Source organism: Anomaloglossus baeobatrachus, chromosome 2 (genome assembly GCF_048569485.1).
Source record: "Anomaloglossus baeobatrachus isolate aAnoBae1 chromosome 2, aAnoBae1.hap1, whole genome shotgun sequence".
NCBI lineage: Eukaryota > Metazoa > Chordata > Amphibia > Anura > Aromobatidae > Anomaloglossus > Anomaloglossus baeobatrachus.
Window position 1 is genome coordinate 548,807,814 of NC_134354.1, and position 15,055 is coordinate 548,822,868.

Consider the following 15,055-nt stretch of genomic DNA (forward strand, 5'->3'; position numbering starts at 1 on the left):
TAATGGCACTGTATAAACAAGTAAACATAAATACAGAATCTTAAAGCAGATAAAAAGTTACTCAAAGGAATTTTTTCATCTTTTTTTTTAATAAAATAAACCAAATACTGAAATACAGTATAGAGATATGTCCAGAAATATTTGGAGCATGACACAAGTTTTGGCATTGTAGCTGTTTACCCAAAAATATCCAGGACATATTTATATTATCAATATGGTCTAAAGCCATGAGCACACACTGCAGTTTCTGTGGGGGGTTTTTGTTGTTTTTTTTTTAAATCTGCATGCCTCTCCTATAGTCAACAAAGTGTATGAGTTTTCTGAAGTGCTGTGCCAACCCTGCAGGTTTTTTTTCCATGCAGAGTTGGGGCAGATTTTGATGTGGCTCTGTAGTGCTAAGATATGTGTAACAATAAATATGGCAATATAGACATGCATTACTGCTATGAAAAATATGAAAAAATTGAGATACTTCGCACACAAAAATTGCTAGTTTTATGTGAGCCCAACAGCCAACGGCAAGGTGTTCATTGTTACACATATCTTGGCACTACAGAGTGCAACTGTCTCCTTTTTGTTACTATGTTTCATGCTCAGTTTGCACCTGTTCACATTAGTAAGGTAGGATGTGCAATCAGTCTTTTTCTTAGCTCTTGGAATGTCACAATAGAAGTAAGATTTTTTTTTTTCCAAAATTTCAGAGTTTTTTTCACCACTTAAATAAAACAATAATTATACATGTTCGTAATCTACATAATCATACTGACTTGGAGAATCATAATTCCAGGTAAATGCTATGGTAAAATGAATTCTATAAATAATAACCCCCAAATAACAATTGTAGAATTTCATGTTTTTTCTTACTTCAGCATATTTGGAATTTTTCCTGCTTACCATTACATCATATGAAAAAATGAATGCTGTCATTCAAAAGTACAACTTGTCCCGCAAAAAAAGAAGCTCTCACACAGCTGTACTTATGGAAAAATAAACAATTTATGGCTCTTGGTCTTGCCTTGGAGTAAGGGGAGATAAAAACAAAGGAGCAAAAATGAAAAATCGCCTGGTCCTTAAGGGGTTAAAGCTAGACAAAAGACAGTGAGGATAGGGAGGAGAAGGCAATGACTAAATGCTTGAGAGAAACAGAGAAATATTCTTTATACATTTCCTAGTTTTAATTATAATAATATGGGACAAAATAGGATCACATAAGATGAGGAGAATGAGAAATGTATTAAATATTTTTACATTTACTGTGCATTTTCCTTGCGCAGTAATCCTTTAAATGTCCAGTGACTAAAGTTGAATTTGTAATACATGCTATAGCTAAATCAGGTTGTTTTTAAAGCAAAGAGTAATATAAGGAAGGACAACTTGGCTATACACATAACACAGCTTTTGAATCGGAAGTTTGGAAATTATTAACTAAAAAAACTAAGTTTTACAACTGCCATATGACTCATAAAAAAGTATATACCTTCATATAGATTACACTGCCGTCAGCAGCAATGTTTGTTGCACCCTGGTAGTTTTTCACTTTAATGTTTAGAAATTTTATCCTTCTCTTTTATGGAAACCTTAGCACCAATATTACTATTGGATAAACGGTCTTTCTACCATGCCCCTCCACATTTACCAAGCTCATTTTTTGAGATGGGCATAAACTAATATGATATTCTGGAATACTATAGGCCTAAATCATAAAAACATTTTTTTGCTAAAATTCTGCTATTGTAACGCCCACACTGATGTCCCCATGCTATTCTGCCCCCTCTCACCCTGTACGTGCGTCAGTTGACTCACCCATCTGTGCCTCCTGCCCAATGGGAAGTGCCTGGGCAATGAGTCTAATAGGTTGCTAGTTCTCAGGTCCCCTAGTACTGTGCTGCTGCTATTGTTACATTGCGCTAGTTCTGTTGCTGATATCTGTTTGTATTCCAGTATGCTGCTGCCGTTATCCCTAACCTGTGGCTCCTGTTGCAAGCTGCCACACCGGCCACTGACCACAATACCTGCTTCCACAAAGCATCGTCACCAGTTGCTGCTTATGCAACCATCCATCCGTCTATCCAAGCATCTCGGATGAAACCTCAATACTGGCTGCTGCTGTACTCTATCCAAGAGACTGTCGCTCCCGTACCACTGGTGCCAGCCGTCGAAGCATCAGTCTTCCTGAGTAGCACCCGGACTCACACCTTCAGTGTAACACCCTAACCATCAGGGGCTCTGGAGAAAACCAGGTGTAGGTTCGTAGTTAAGCCCCTCTAGGTTCTCTGTGACCCAGTCGGTTTACTAAAATCTCTGTTCGCCTAGAGAGCATAACAGCTATAAAATTTTTGAAAAGTTGAAAAATGTAGTCTCAACTTTGCAACGTTTGGTATTTTCACAGAACTAAGGCAGGACTATAGTGCAGTGGGGTCAAAATGTCACAGCTCACCTAATTCATATTGAGCTGTGGCATTCCCTACACCAGAAAGTTTGCCAAACTGGAGTAAGATTCAGCCCACCGACAGCAGACAAGTGAAAAATGTCACCTGCCGCTCCCTCATGACAATCAATTGAATTCCCATCTGAAAGAAGCAAATGCAATTGTGAGCACTACGTGGGAAAGTCACGGAGGAGCTCTAATAAGCTTTCTGCCCCACTCGCAACCAGGTAAGGTGATGTTTACTTACAGTCTGTGCCCTGTCAGAGAATATGCATACAGAGGACATCAGGTGGTGCGATGACATCACTGCATTTGCTGCACAGCGTCCACTGCTATGCAAGATAGAAGAGGAGACATCAGCTACATCAGACAGGAAGCAGGACTAAGTGAGTATAAGCTTATCTATTTTTGTTATAATATTTCGCCACTGAATTTGGGCTGCGAGAAACATTATACCTGAACTATGGGGACATCATATTATATAGGGTTCTGTGGGAGACATTATACTGGGAGCTGTGGGGATGTCATACTATATAGGAGGTTGTGAGGGGCATCATACTGTAAAAAGAGCTGTGAGGGAAATTGTGCTGGGGCTGTAAAGACATCATGCTACTGAGGGAGCTGTCAGGACATCATACTGTATAGGAGAATGTGGTTACCATACTGTATAGCGGCTGTAAGGAACATTATACTAGGGTCTTTATTGACCATACTGTATTGGGGGTTATTGGGAACCTTATATTGAGGTTTGTTGTGACCATACTGCATAGGGTGCTGTGAGGGACATTATACTGTATAGGGGTCTGTGGTAGACATCACACTGTATTATGTGGAGCTGTAGTAGATATCTTGTGTGGGGGACATTATACTGTTTATAAGGGGTTGTGATGGCCATTATACTTTATCGAAGACTGAAGGACCATAGTACTTTATGGAGCGCATTTGTGGATATCATACTGTATGGGCGGCTGTGAGGACCATCATATTGTGTAGGAAGACAGTATAAGGAGGGAGTACAGTTTGGACTAGGACAGCATGTTGTGCAGTGTGAAAGCAAAATGTAATGTAAAAAGGGGGATAGAATGGATATGGAGAGGAGGCAGCATGAAATGGGGCACAGTATGCAGAGTGGTTAGTATGGCGGGGGTACAGTGTAGAGATATTACATTTTAAGGGAAACAGTGGAAAGGGTCCAATTATGATATAGACAATGGCTCATAAAAGCGGTCGATGTGGTGGTTATAGCTGATAATAGCAGACATTGTGGTAGTTATAGCTCATTAAGGCAGTCAATGTGCATACCTTATCTCCCCATAGTGATGTTTTTTTAGGTTTTTGCACCCAGTTCGGACTTAGAATGGTGTTCCAAACGTTATTCCTATTTGTTAGTATTTTTTCGTTTGTGAACCCTCCCCAACCACACCTATTGCCAATCCATATCATACGCATAAATAGCCTGGGTCTCAGCTTCCCATACATGGTAGGTTTTTTAACTGCATGAGAGGACACACACAAGCTAGGGACCCCAACGTAGAGAAATACTTTGGCGTAGTGTTGGGGCTCTATTGCATTGATCAATTCAGTAGCTAAATTTCTCTTGATTCATATGTTCATGGCAGTAATGCAGATTCCATTTTTCACATATTCACTCTTGCATATAGCTATTGGATTTTTCAAGTCAGTATTCACACAGCAGTTTCTGCTATTTCAAGTATTCCCCTTACATAGTCACTGGTGTGCATACCTTATCTCCCCATAATGTGGTGGATGTGGCTTACTATGTCAGGCAAGTTGGAGGAAATATACCAAAAAAAGGCTTATTTAGGTCATAGTGAGGTCTGTTATGCAAAGGGAATTTTAATAACACTTTTATTGTTAAGAGCACCATGAGTTGATATGGTTCAAAAGATCAGTAAAGATGGAAGTCTGCAGAGATAAACTGTGGCTGTGAAAAGTCACCATGGCTTCTGGACAATATGGAGACTAGAGTTGAGCGCGGTTCGAGGTTCTCCAGTTCGCGGCTCGAGTGATTTTGGGGGCTGTTCTAGATAGAACTAGAACTCGAGCTTTTTGCTAAAGCTCGATAGTTCTAGATACGTTCGAGAACGGTTCTGGCAGCAAAAAGACCAGCTAATTACTAGCTGGCTTTCCGCTGTAATAGTGTAAGTCACTCTGTGACTCACACTATTATGAAATTTCAGCATATAGAGTGCGGGAACAGCGCATTCAGATCACTGCTGCTGGGATAATGGCGATTGCCATTTTTTTTTTTTCCTTGTCTTCCTTCCCTAAGCGCGCGCGTGTAGTGGGGCGGGCCAGCATGTCAGCCAATCCCAGACACATACACAGCTAAGTGGACTTTTAGCCAGAGAAGCAACGGCAGGTGTGATAGGATGTCCATGTCACATGTCCCTGCATTATAAAAACGAGTATCTGCCCGTCCGGACGCCATTATCTCTTCTGCGTCCTTGGTGTCAGTCACCGCTGGCGCAGCGCCTATCTCCGATACTGCTGTATACGCTCTATACACAGGGCTATACAGCGTAAGGATAGCACTTTCTATCAGTCCTTTTAAGGGCTAATACCGGCAGGGTCAGAGCCATAGGTGACAGGTCCGGGAAAACAGAGTTTAACAGCTACACAAGATGACAGCGTCTGTGTAGCTAAGGTCAGGGATTTTCTCGCTGCATTTCCCAATTAGGAGGGATAGAAAGGCAGGCTTCCTTTCCTCTACCCAGAGACCCACAACCCTGCCACTGTACCCTCCTCCCCTTTGCACACTCAAACTCATTGTTACTAAGCCATTATACTAGCAAACACTGAGTGAACTTAGTGGCATCATAAAAGTGGCTGTTGGGACTTCTGTATTGTCCCACTAGTGCAAAGATATTTGGGGCACGTCTGCCTGCATTGCACACTCAAACTCATTGTTACTAAGCCATTATACTAGCAAACACTGAGTGAACTTAGTGGCATCATAAAAGTGGCTGTTGGACTTCTGTATTGTCCCACTAGTGCAAGGATATTTGCAGCATGTCTGCCTGCATCGCACACTCAAACTCATTGTTACTAAGCCATTATACTAGCAAGCACTGAGTGAACTTAGTGGCATCATAAAAGTGGCTGTTGGACTTCTGTATTGTCCCACTAGTGCAAAGATATTTGCAGCACGTCTGCCTGCATTGCACACTCAAACTCATTGTTACTAAGCCATTATACTAGCAAACACTGAGTGAACTTAATGGCATCATAAAAGTGGCTGTTGGACTTCTGTATTGTCCCACTAGTGCAAAGATATTTGAAGCACGTCTAATTGCATCACACACTCAAACTCATTGTTACTAAGCCATTATACTAGCAAACAGTGAGTGAACTTAGTGGCATCATAAAAGTGGCTGTTGGACTTCTGTATTGTCCCACTAGTGCAAAGATATTTGCAGCACGTCTGCCTGCATTGCACACTCAAACTCATTGTTACTAAGCCATTATACTAGCAAACACTGAGTGAACTTAGTGGCATCATAAAAGTGGCTGTTGGACTTCTGTATTGTCCCACTACTGCAAAGATATTTGCAGCACGTCTGCCTGCATTGCACACTCAAACTCATTGTTACTAAGCCATTATACTAGCAAACACTGAGTGAACTTAATGGCATCATAAAAGTGGCTGTTGGACTTCTGTATTGTCCCACTAGTGCAAAGATATTTGCAGCACGTCTACCTGCATCAAACACTCAAACTCATTGTTACTAAGCCATTATACTAGCAAACACTGAGTGAACTTAGTAGCATCATAAAAGTGGCTGTTGGACTTCTGTATTGTCCCATTAGTGCAAAGATATTTGCAGCACGTCTGCCTGCATTGCACACTCAAACTCATTGTTACTAAGCCATTATACTAGCAAACACTGAGTGAACTTAGTGGCATCACAAAAGTGGCTGTTGGACTTCTGTATTGTCCCACTAGTGCAAAGATATTTGCAGCACGTCTGCCTGCATCGCACACTCAAACTCATTGTTACTAAGCCATTATACTAGCAAACACTGAGTGAACTTAGTGGCATCCTAAAGGTGGCTGTTGGACTTCTGTATTGTCCCACTAGTGCAAAGATATTTGCAGCACATCTGCCTGCATTGCACACTCAAACTCATTGTTACGAAGCCATTATACTAACAAACACTGAATGAACTTAGTGGCATCCTAAACGTGGCTTTTGGACTTCTGTATTGTCCCACTAGTGCAAAGATATTTGCAGCACGTCTGCCTGCATTGCACACTCAAACTCATTGTTACTAAGCCATTATTCTAGCAAACACTGAGTGAACTTAGTGGCATCATAAAAGTGGCTGTTGGACTTCTGTATTGTCCCACTAGTGCAAAGATATATGCAGCACGTCTGCCTGCATCACACACTCAAACTCATTGTTACTAAGCCATTATACTAGAAAACACTGCTGCCAGTTTAAGGGCCGTAGTTGCATTGTCAGGAATAATTATTGTTGTTTATTCTGCTGTTAATAAAGCTAGACCACCGCTGAAATCTACACCACCTCTCAATTTTTACTACCACATTTTAAGTGCACAATCTTGTCGCTATCAAAATGAGTGGCAAAATGACAGATGCTGGTGGAAAGGGGAAGAGGCGTGTTGGAAAAGGAAAAAAAGGGTTTGTCCGTGGGGAAGGTGGCAAAGCTCCATTAACATCTGCTGAAGATAGACCATCTTCCAGCAAAAGTAAGATATCTACTACTTACCGTGGACAATCCGATGTGCTCCCTTTTTTACGGAAAGGAACAACTGGAACAAAGGTAGATGATAGCCAAAAAAGGAAAATGCTTGAATGGATCTCAAGTGGTCCAACAAGTGCCCTCTCCGCCACCTCAACTACCGCATCCAAAAAACACCAGTCCTCTGAGTTGTCATCCCAATCAAACTTGCTTTCTCCCAGCTCTGAAGTCTCCATCCGCCCTGCACAGTATGGTGGAACTGAGATGGCTGAGTCTGCAGAGCTGTTCAGTCACACTATAGCCTGGGAATCAGAGGTCTGCTCCCAAGCTACAGTGAGTACAGACCAGGAAATGGTCTGCAGTGATGCCCAGAACCTTTGTGACTCTGATTCAGGCCATGAGGACCAAGTTTCTGAGCATAATGTTGACCCTTTTTCACAAACTGTAACACCTGTTGTTATAGACAATGAGGAACATACTGATGACGATGAGACGCAGATACCAGATTGGGATGACAACTTAAATATTCGGTCAGGGCAAGAAGAGGCTCGGTCTGAGGGTGAGGGAAGTGCAAACACAACAATTGATGAGGAAGTTCTAGATCCCACCTACTGTCAACCCACAGTCAGGCCCTCGAGGAGGTCAACAGAGATGGTGGAGGAGGATGCAACTGACGACGAAGTTACCTTGCGCCTTCCTGGACAGAGTATGAGTACTGGTAGCACGTCTACAACTGCATCCTCAGCCACCACTGTGCCTCTGAGCACTAGTCGGGGTGGATCAGCAGGTCGCATGCCCTCTAAGCCTTGCCTAGCCTGGTCCTTTTTTGATATAGCAAAAGATCGCCCAAATTATGTGATCTGTAAAATTTGTCATGATTCTGTTAGTAGAGGGCAAAACCTCAGCAGTTTGACAACTTCTTCCATGAATCGTCACATGAATAAATATCATATGTCCCAGTGGGAAGCTCACCGTGCTGCAATGCGGCCTAGCGGAGCGAATCATCCACCGCCTGCCCCTTCTAGTGCATCCGCGCGCTCTTCATCTTCTAGGACTGTGGGGACAGCTGTCACACCTGGTTTTCCACGCACAACTTCCACCACTGTAACCGCAACAGGCAGTTTGCTTGGTAGGTCGTCAGTTGGTTTGGAAGGGGAAACAAGCACGTGTGTACAGCTCTCTCAGACATCGATAGCACCAACGTTGGATGAAGGTGACATCATGTCTACGCCTGCACTTTCCTCACAAAGCTGCATTTTTCCAGGGACACCCTACTCAACACCGTCTACACACAGCAGCCAGATCTCTGTCCCTCAGATGTGGACAAATAAAAGGCCATTTCCTGCGACCCATGACAAAGCTAAGAGGTTGACTTTATCCCTCTGTAAGCTCTTGGCTACTGAAATGCTGCCTTTCCGCCTGGTGGACACACAGGATTTTAGAGACCTTATGTCTGTCGCTGTGCCCCAGTACCAGATGCCCAGTCGCCACTACTTCTCTAAGAAAGGTGTGCCCGCGCTACACCAGCATGTCGCACACAACATCACCGCTTCCTTGAGAAACTCTGTGTGTCAACGGGTGCATTTCACCACTGATACTTGGACCAGTAAGCATGGACAGGGATGTTACATGTCGCTGACTGGGCACTGGGTAACTATGGTGATAGATGGTGAAGGGTCTGCTGCACAAGTCTTGCCGTCCCCACGACTTGTGTGTCAATCCTCTGTCTGTCCAAGTTCCGCCACTGCTTCTGCCTCCTCCACCTCATCTGGGTTTTCCACCTCCACCCCAAGCCTGCCTGGTCAGGCCACCAGCGGTCTAACTTCGCAGAAGGAATCACGCACCCCTCATTACTATGCTGGCAGCAGAGCACAACGGCATCAGGCGGTCTTTAGCTTGACATGTCCTGGGAATAGGAGTCACACAGCTAAGGAGTTGTGGTCAGCTCTGCGGTCTGAATTTAATAAATGGTTGTCTCCACTCAACCTGCAGCCTGTTAAGGCCGTGTGCGACAATGCTGCAAACCTGGGTGCGGCCCTTCGCCTGGGCAAGGTGACACACGTGCCTTGTATGGCTCACTTGTTGAACCTTGTTGTCCAGCAATTTTTAACACACTATCCCGGCCTAGATGGCCTTCGGACCAGGGCACGAAAACTGTCTGCTCACTTCCGCCGTTCAAGCGCCGCAGCTGAGCGACTTGCATCGCTCCAGAAGTCTTTCGGCCTGCTGGTTCATCGCCTGAAATGCGATGTGGCGACACGCTGGAATTCGACTCTCCACATGGTACAGCGACTGTGGCAGCACCGCCGAGCCCTGGTGCAATACGTCATGATGTATAGCCTGGGCCAACGAGATGCAGAGGTGGGGAAGATCACCCTGATGGAGTGGTCTCAGATCAAGGACCTATGTACCCTTCTGCACAGTTTCGACATGGCGACGAATATGTTTAGCGCTGACAATGCCATTATCAGCATGACAATTCCAGTCATTTACATGCTGGAGCACACGCTAAACACTATTCGGAGTCAGGGGGTGGGACAACAGGAAGATGAGGAACTACAGGAGGATTCATATGCGCAAGACACAACAACATCACCAAGGTCCAGACGTTCATCATCACCAACGTGGCAGGCATGGGACCATGGGGGACAGGGATCAACAAGGGTGCATGGTAGCAGGCGAAATGTTGAGGAAGGTGCAGGAGAACATGAAGAAATGGAGGACAAACTGTCCATGGACATGGAAGACTCAGCGGATGAGGGAGACCTTGGTCAAATTTCAGTTGAAAGAGGTTGGGGGGAGATGTCAGAGGAAGAAAGAACGGTTAGCACCTCTATGCCACAAACACAGCGTGGACTTGGTCCGCATGGCTGCGCAAGACACATGAGCACCTTCTTGCTGCACTACCTCCAACATGACCCTCGTATTGTCAAAATTAGAAGTGATGATGACTACTGGCTTGCCACACTATTAGATCCCCGGTACAAGTCCAAATTTTGTGACATAATTCCAGCCATAGAAAGGGACGCACGTATGCAGGAGTATTAGCAGAAGCTGTTACTCGATCTTAGCTCGGCTTTTCCACCAAACAACCGTGCAGGTGCAGTTAGTGAATCTCCCAGTTGTAACTTGACAAATATGGGACGGTCTCGTCATCTTCAACAGTCTACCCGTACCAGTAGCACCGTATCTGGTGCTGGTAACAGCAATTTTATGGAATCTTTTCATAATTTTTTTAGACCGTCCTTTGCAAGGCCACCAGAGACAACAAGTCTGACACATAGTAAATGGCTGGAGAGGATGATACAGGAGTATCTCCAAATGAACATTGATGCCATGACTTTGCAAATGGAGCCTTGCTCATTTTGGGCTTCAAATCTTGAAAAATGGCCAGAGCTCTCAACTTACGCCTTGGAGATTTTGTCGTGTCCAGCTGCCAGCGTTGTCTCTGAACGTGTCTTCAGTGCTGCTGGGTGTGTGCTGACAGATAAGCGCACGCATCTGTCCAGTGACAATGTGGACAGACTAACGTTCATCAAAATGAACAAGTCATGGATCCACAAGGAATTTAGTACCCCTGTGTCATCCTGGGGAGAGTAAATGCTTGTGGATTTGGAATGTGCTTGATGCAAATCAAAACATCCTGTTTGCAACTAGGGCACAAGTGCTGCCACTGAAGGGGTGGGTGTGTGTGGGGCCTAATTTTTGGAAAAAAGGGAGACTCCGCTTGGAGTAACCCTTGCTTACAGTGATTTTAAAAAGGAGCCAAGATGAACAGAGCTGGGATCAGGAAAGACTTAGCTACCTACCCCGGTGTCATGCTGGGGACGGTTAATTATGGCGTATTTTTGAATGTGCTTGATGCAAATCAAAACATCCTGTTTGCAACTAGGGCACAAGTGCTGCCACTGATGGGGTGTCTGTGTGACCCAATTTTTGGAAAAAAGGGAGACACCGCTTGGAGTAACCCTTGCTTGCTGTGTTTTTTTAAAAGGAGCCAAGATGAACAAGTCATGGTTCAGCAAAGACTTTGCTACCTACCCTGGTGTCATCCTGGGGACTGTTAAGAATGGCGTATTTTTGAATGTGCTTGATGCAAATCTAGCTGTGAAGTGTACAACTGGGGCACAACTGCTGCCACTGAAGGGGTGGGTGTGTGTGGGGCCAATTTTTGGAAAAAAGGGAGACTCCGCTTGGAGTAACCCTTGCTTACAGTGTTTTTAAAAAGGAGCCAAGATGAACAGAGCTGGGATCAGGAAAGACTTAGCTACCTACCCCGGTGTCATGCTGGGGACGGTTAATTATGGCGTATTTTTGAATGTGCTTGATGCAAATCAAAACATCCTGTTTGCAACTAGGGCACAAGTGCTGCCACTGATTGGGTGTCTGTGTGGCCCAATTTTTGGAAAAAAGGGAGACTCCGCTTGGAGTAACCCTTGCTTGCTGTGTGTTTTAAAAGGAGCCAAGATGAACAAGTCATGGTTCAGCAAAGACTTTGCTACCTACCCCGGTGTCATCCTGGGGACGGTTAAGAATGGCGTATTTTTGAATGTGCTTGATGCAAATCTAGCTGTGAAGTGTACAACTGGGGCACAAGTGCTGCCACTGAAGGGGTGGGTGTGTGTGGGGCCCAATTTTTGGAAAAAAGGGAGACTCCGCTTGGAGTCACCTTGCGGTGTTTTACATGATTTTAGAAGGGCGTGCCATGCCTATATCTGTGTCTCCTCTTTTTCCTTGTCCAGCTCTTTTGTTTTCGCATGAGTATATGTCCTTGTCACTTTCCCATGTGTTTGTGTTGTGTTGTGAGTTGTTTGTCACCTTTTGGACACCTTTGAGGGTGTTTTCTAGGTGTTTTTATGTGTTTGTGAATGCCTGCCATTGTTTCCTATGCGGTTCGAGTTCGGTTCGTCGAACATTCGACGAACTGAACTCGAACGAGACCTCCGTTCGACGAACCGAACTCGAGCCGAACCACGACCGGTTCGCTCATCTCTAATGGAGACTAAAAGTGAACATCTGTAGGACAAAAGTGCACACACATAAAGCAGTATTGCCTGGTACAGATAGTGAAAAGGTGGGACTATGTGTTTACTTAACGCTGTTATGTTAAGACTACGGATTAGCGAACATGTGGATGTTCATGTTCTCTGAGTTTGGCTGGACTTTAGTCAAAAGTTTGGGCCAGGTACCAGAATTTTACCCAGACTGGAACCCAGACCTGAAACCCATATAAGTCAATGGGGAACCAAACCTAAGTGCTGTAAAATAGTCCAGTAAGTTCTAGAGGGCTGTAAAAGGAAGCAAATGGGGGTAAGAGCTGGGCATTTATACATACCCGAAAATAAGGAGGCCGTCGGACTGCTGTACTTGCCCAATGTTTAAAGAAAAAAAATATTTACTGCTCCCCCCACCCAACCTCTGTGCTAGCATCTGTGATTAGTTGCAGTCAGACTGCTATACACGACCCCCCACTGATTAAAACAATGCATATTTACTCTTTCCCCCTCCCACCTCCTGTGATTGGTTTCAGTCAGTCTGCTGTATTCCTGCAATCCTTACACTGGCTGTCTGCTCCTAACTCAAATGTGACAGCTACTAATGTAGAATAATAATTAATAAATAATTAATTTTAAAAAATGACATGGAATTCCTTATATTTTGCTAACCAACCCCACAGCTAAAGCAGCAGCTGTGGGCTGATAGGCTGGGAAGGGGACAATTTTCATTGCTTTTCCCTGCCTGATAATATCATCCTCAAGCTGTCAGCTTTACCTCAGCTAGTTAGCAAAAATAGAGGGGACCCCACATTTTCTAGAAATAAATAATTTAAAAAAACAGCTTTTTTTTTAGGTAAAGCAGACTGCGGGGGGCTTGTATTTTCAGTGTGGGAGGGGCCATGGTTATTTGGTCCTTATCAGCCCAAAAATAGCCCGCAGCTTTCCCAGAAATGGCACATCCATTAGAGGAGCCAAATCTGGCGCTTTACCCGACTCTTCCTGATTTGTCCTGGTGCATTGGCAATCATGGTAATATGTGTGAGGTTGATTTCAGCTGTGAATTGACAGCTGGTATCAACACCATAGGTTAGTAATGTATAGGCGTCTATCAGAAAACTCCATTACTAACCCGGCGAGTAACGAGTTAAAAAGACAGACACAAGAAAGAATATTTTATTTTAAAAAAGACTCCCTGACTCGCTCTTTCACCAATTTATTTAAAAAAAAACCCATAAAGATTCAACGTAGTCCATGAAATCAGATGTAATCCAATAATGGGAACATGAAAGAAAAAAAAGAGCGAGTTTAAATAAATGAAAACAAGACACAGTCCCTCGTTCACCATTTTCTTAGCTCCATAACTCCCCCTTAGAGGTCCGAATAAATCCAGTGGAAATAGTGTTCCCACAACATTCGGAGATTCTCTAATAAAAGTTATGAAGCCAGATTCAAGTAAATGGTTCATAGTTCACTCGCAGTCATTTCTCATCAGCGGTGACATCAGTAATATTACATGACCTCACTGCTTATGGTAAAATTCGGATGTGAAGTTATCCTTTGCATTATTCTGAGAGAGCGATGAGGTCATGTAAGATTACTGACGTCATCAAGGCACTCTCTTGGGAGCAGCAGTGCCCTGCGACAAGAACAGTTATGACTAGAGATGAGCAATCTTTATCTGTAAAGGATCGCCAAATTAAAATTTGTACGATCATTGGCCAGTTTGGTCCAGGATCAGGAATCCGAAAAATTGACCGTAAATTCGCCAATGTTCGGTTTTGTTCAATAAATGTTCAGTTTGCAGACACCATCCTCTCCTGACCCCATCACAACCATGTCAAATATTGACATGGCCTTGATTGGCCAAGAAAATCATTGAAAAAAAGGAAGCAAAAGGGTTAAAGCAAGACATACTTACCAAGTCTCACCACTGCTGCAACACTACTTCTGAGTCTGCTCATTATCCCTCACATATATTCACTGCTTTCCACACCCACCGGCCGGCATCTCTGAGTGCAGTCAGACAGCATCTGCGATGGGTTTGAATCACAGACACTGTCTGCGACCTTATACTGGTGTAAAATAAATAAATAAATTGTCGTAGGGTGGATCTATTGATACCAGCACAGGATGCAGCCCCCAACTGTGCACTTATCTTGGCTGTGTATCAAAATAAGAGGAACTGCATGTGGCTCTTTTAAAAAAATTTTTTTTTAAATAATTTAAAAAAATAGACCAGTCCCCTCAATTTTGATACCCAGCCAATATAAATCCTGACTGATTGGGGCTGTATTCCCAGGCTGGGGAGGCCCATGGTTATTTGGGCCCCCAGCCTAAAAATAGCAGCCTACAGCTGCCCAAGATTGAACACATCTATTAGATTTGACAATCCCAGAACTTTGCCCAGCTCTTCCCAATTGCCCAGATGCAGAGGCAATTGTGGTAATAATTTGCATTTGGTTTTGATGCATTTTTTTGCCAAGAGGTGTAAATTGGGTGAAGAAATATGATGTCAAACTTTAAGCACCAAATCTGCATCTCTTGACCAAAAAACACAGATTTCTGCCAGGAGATGTAGTTCTCTGAACTCAGTGACCTCACCTGGGCTGAGGTCACTTAGTTCATTGAGGTTCCCTGAGGTCACAGATGGAGGGCCATGGTAACCTCCTGTTGTGATTGCAACTAACCTGAGTGACATCACCGCTCATTGCTGCGGCTCATTCTCTACCTGAAGTTACAGCCTGCAGTCACGTTCTATGGCCGCACGCTGTAATTTCAGATGTAGCTGCAGCAAATCCGAGATGCCAGTGGTTGAGGAAAGCAGTGAATATACATGATGGATAATTGTCAGCCCCAGAAGCAGCATTACAGCCATGGGAGATTCAGTAAGTATGTCCTGCTT

The 15,055-nt window shown here is 44.0% G+C and overlaps 1 protein-coding gene across 2 annotated transcripts in view; it reads right to left on the reverse strand.

Moving 5' to 3' along the window:
- The window catches only part of MYO16 (myosin XVI), a 926,147-nt gene that overhangs the window by 61,904 nt on the left and 849,188 nt on the right, over positions 1-15,055 (reverse strand). The window lies entirely within an intron of this gene.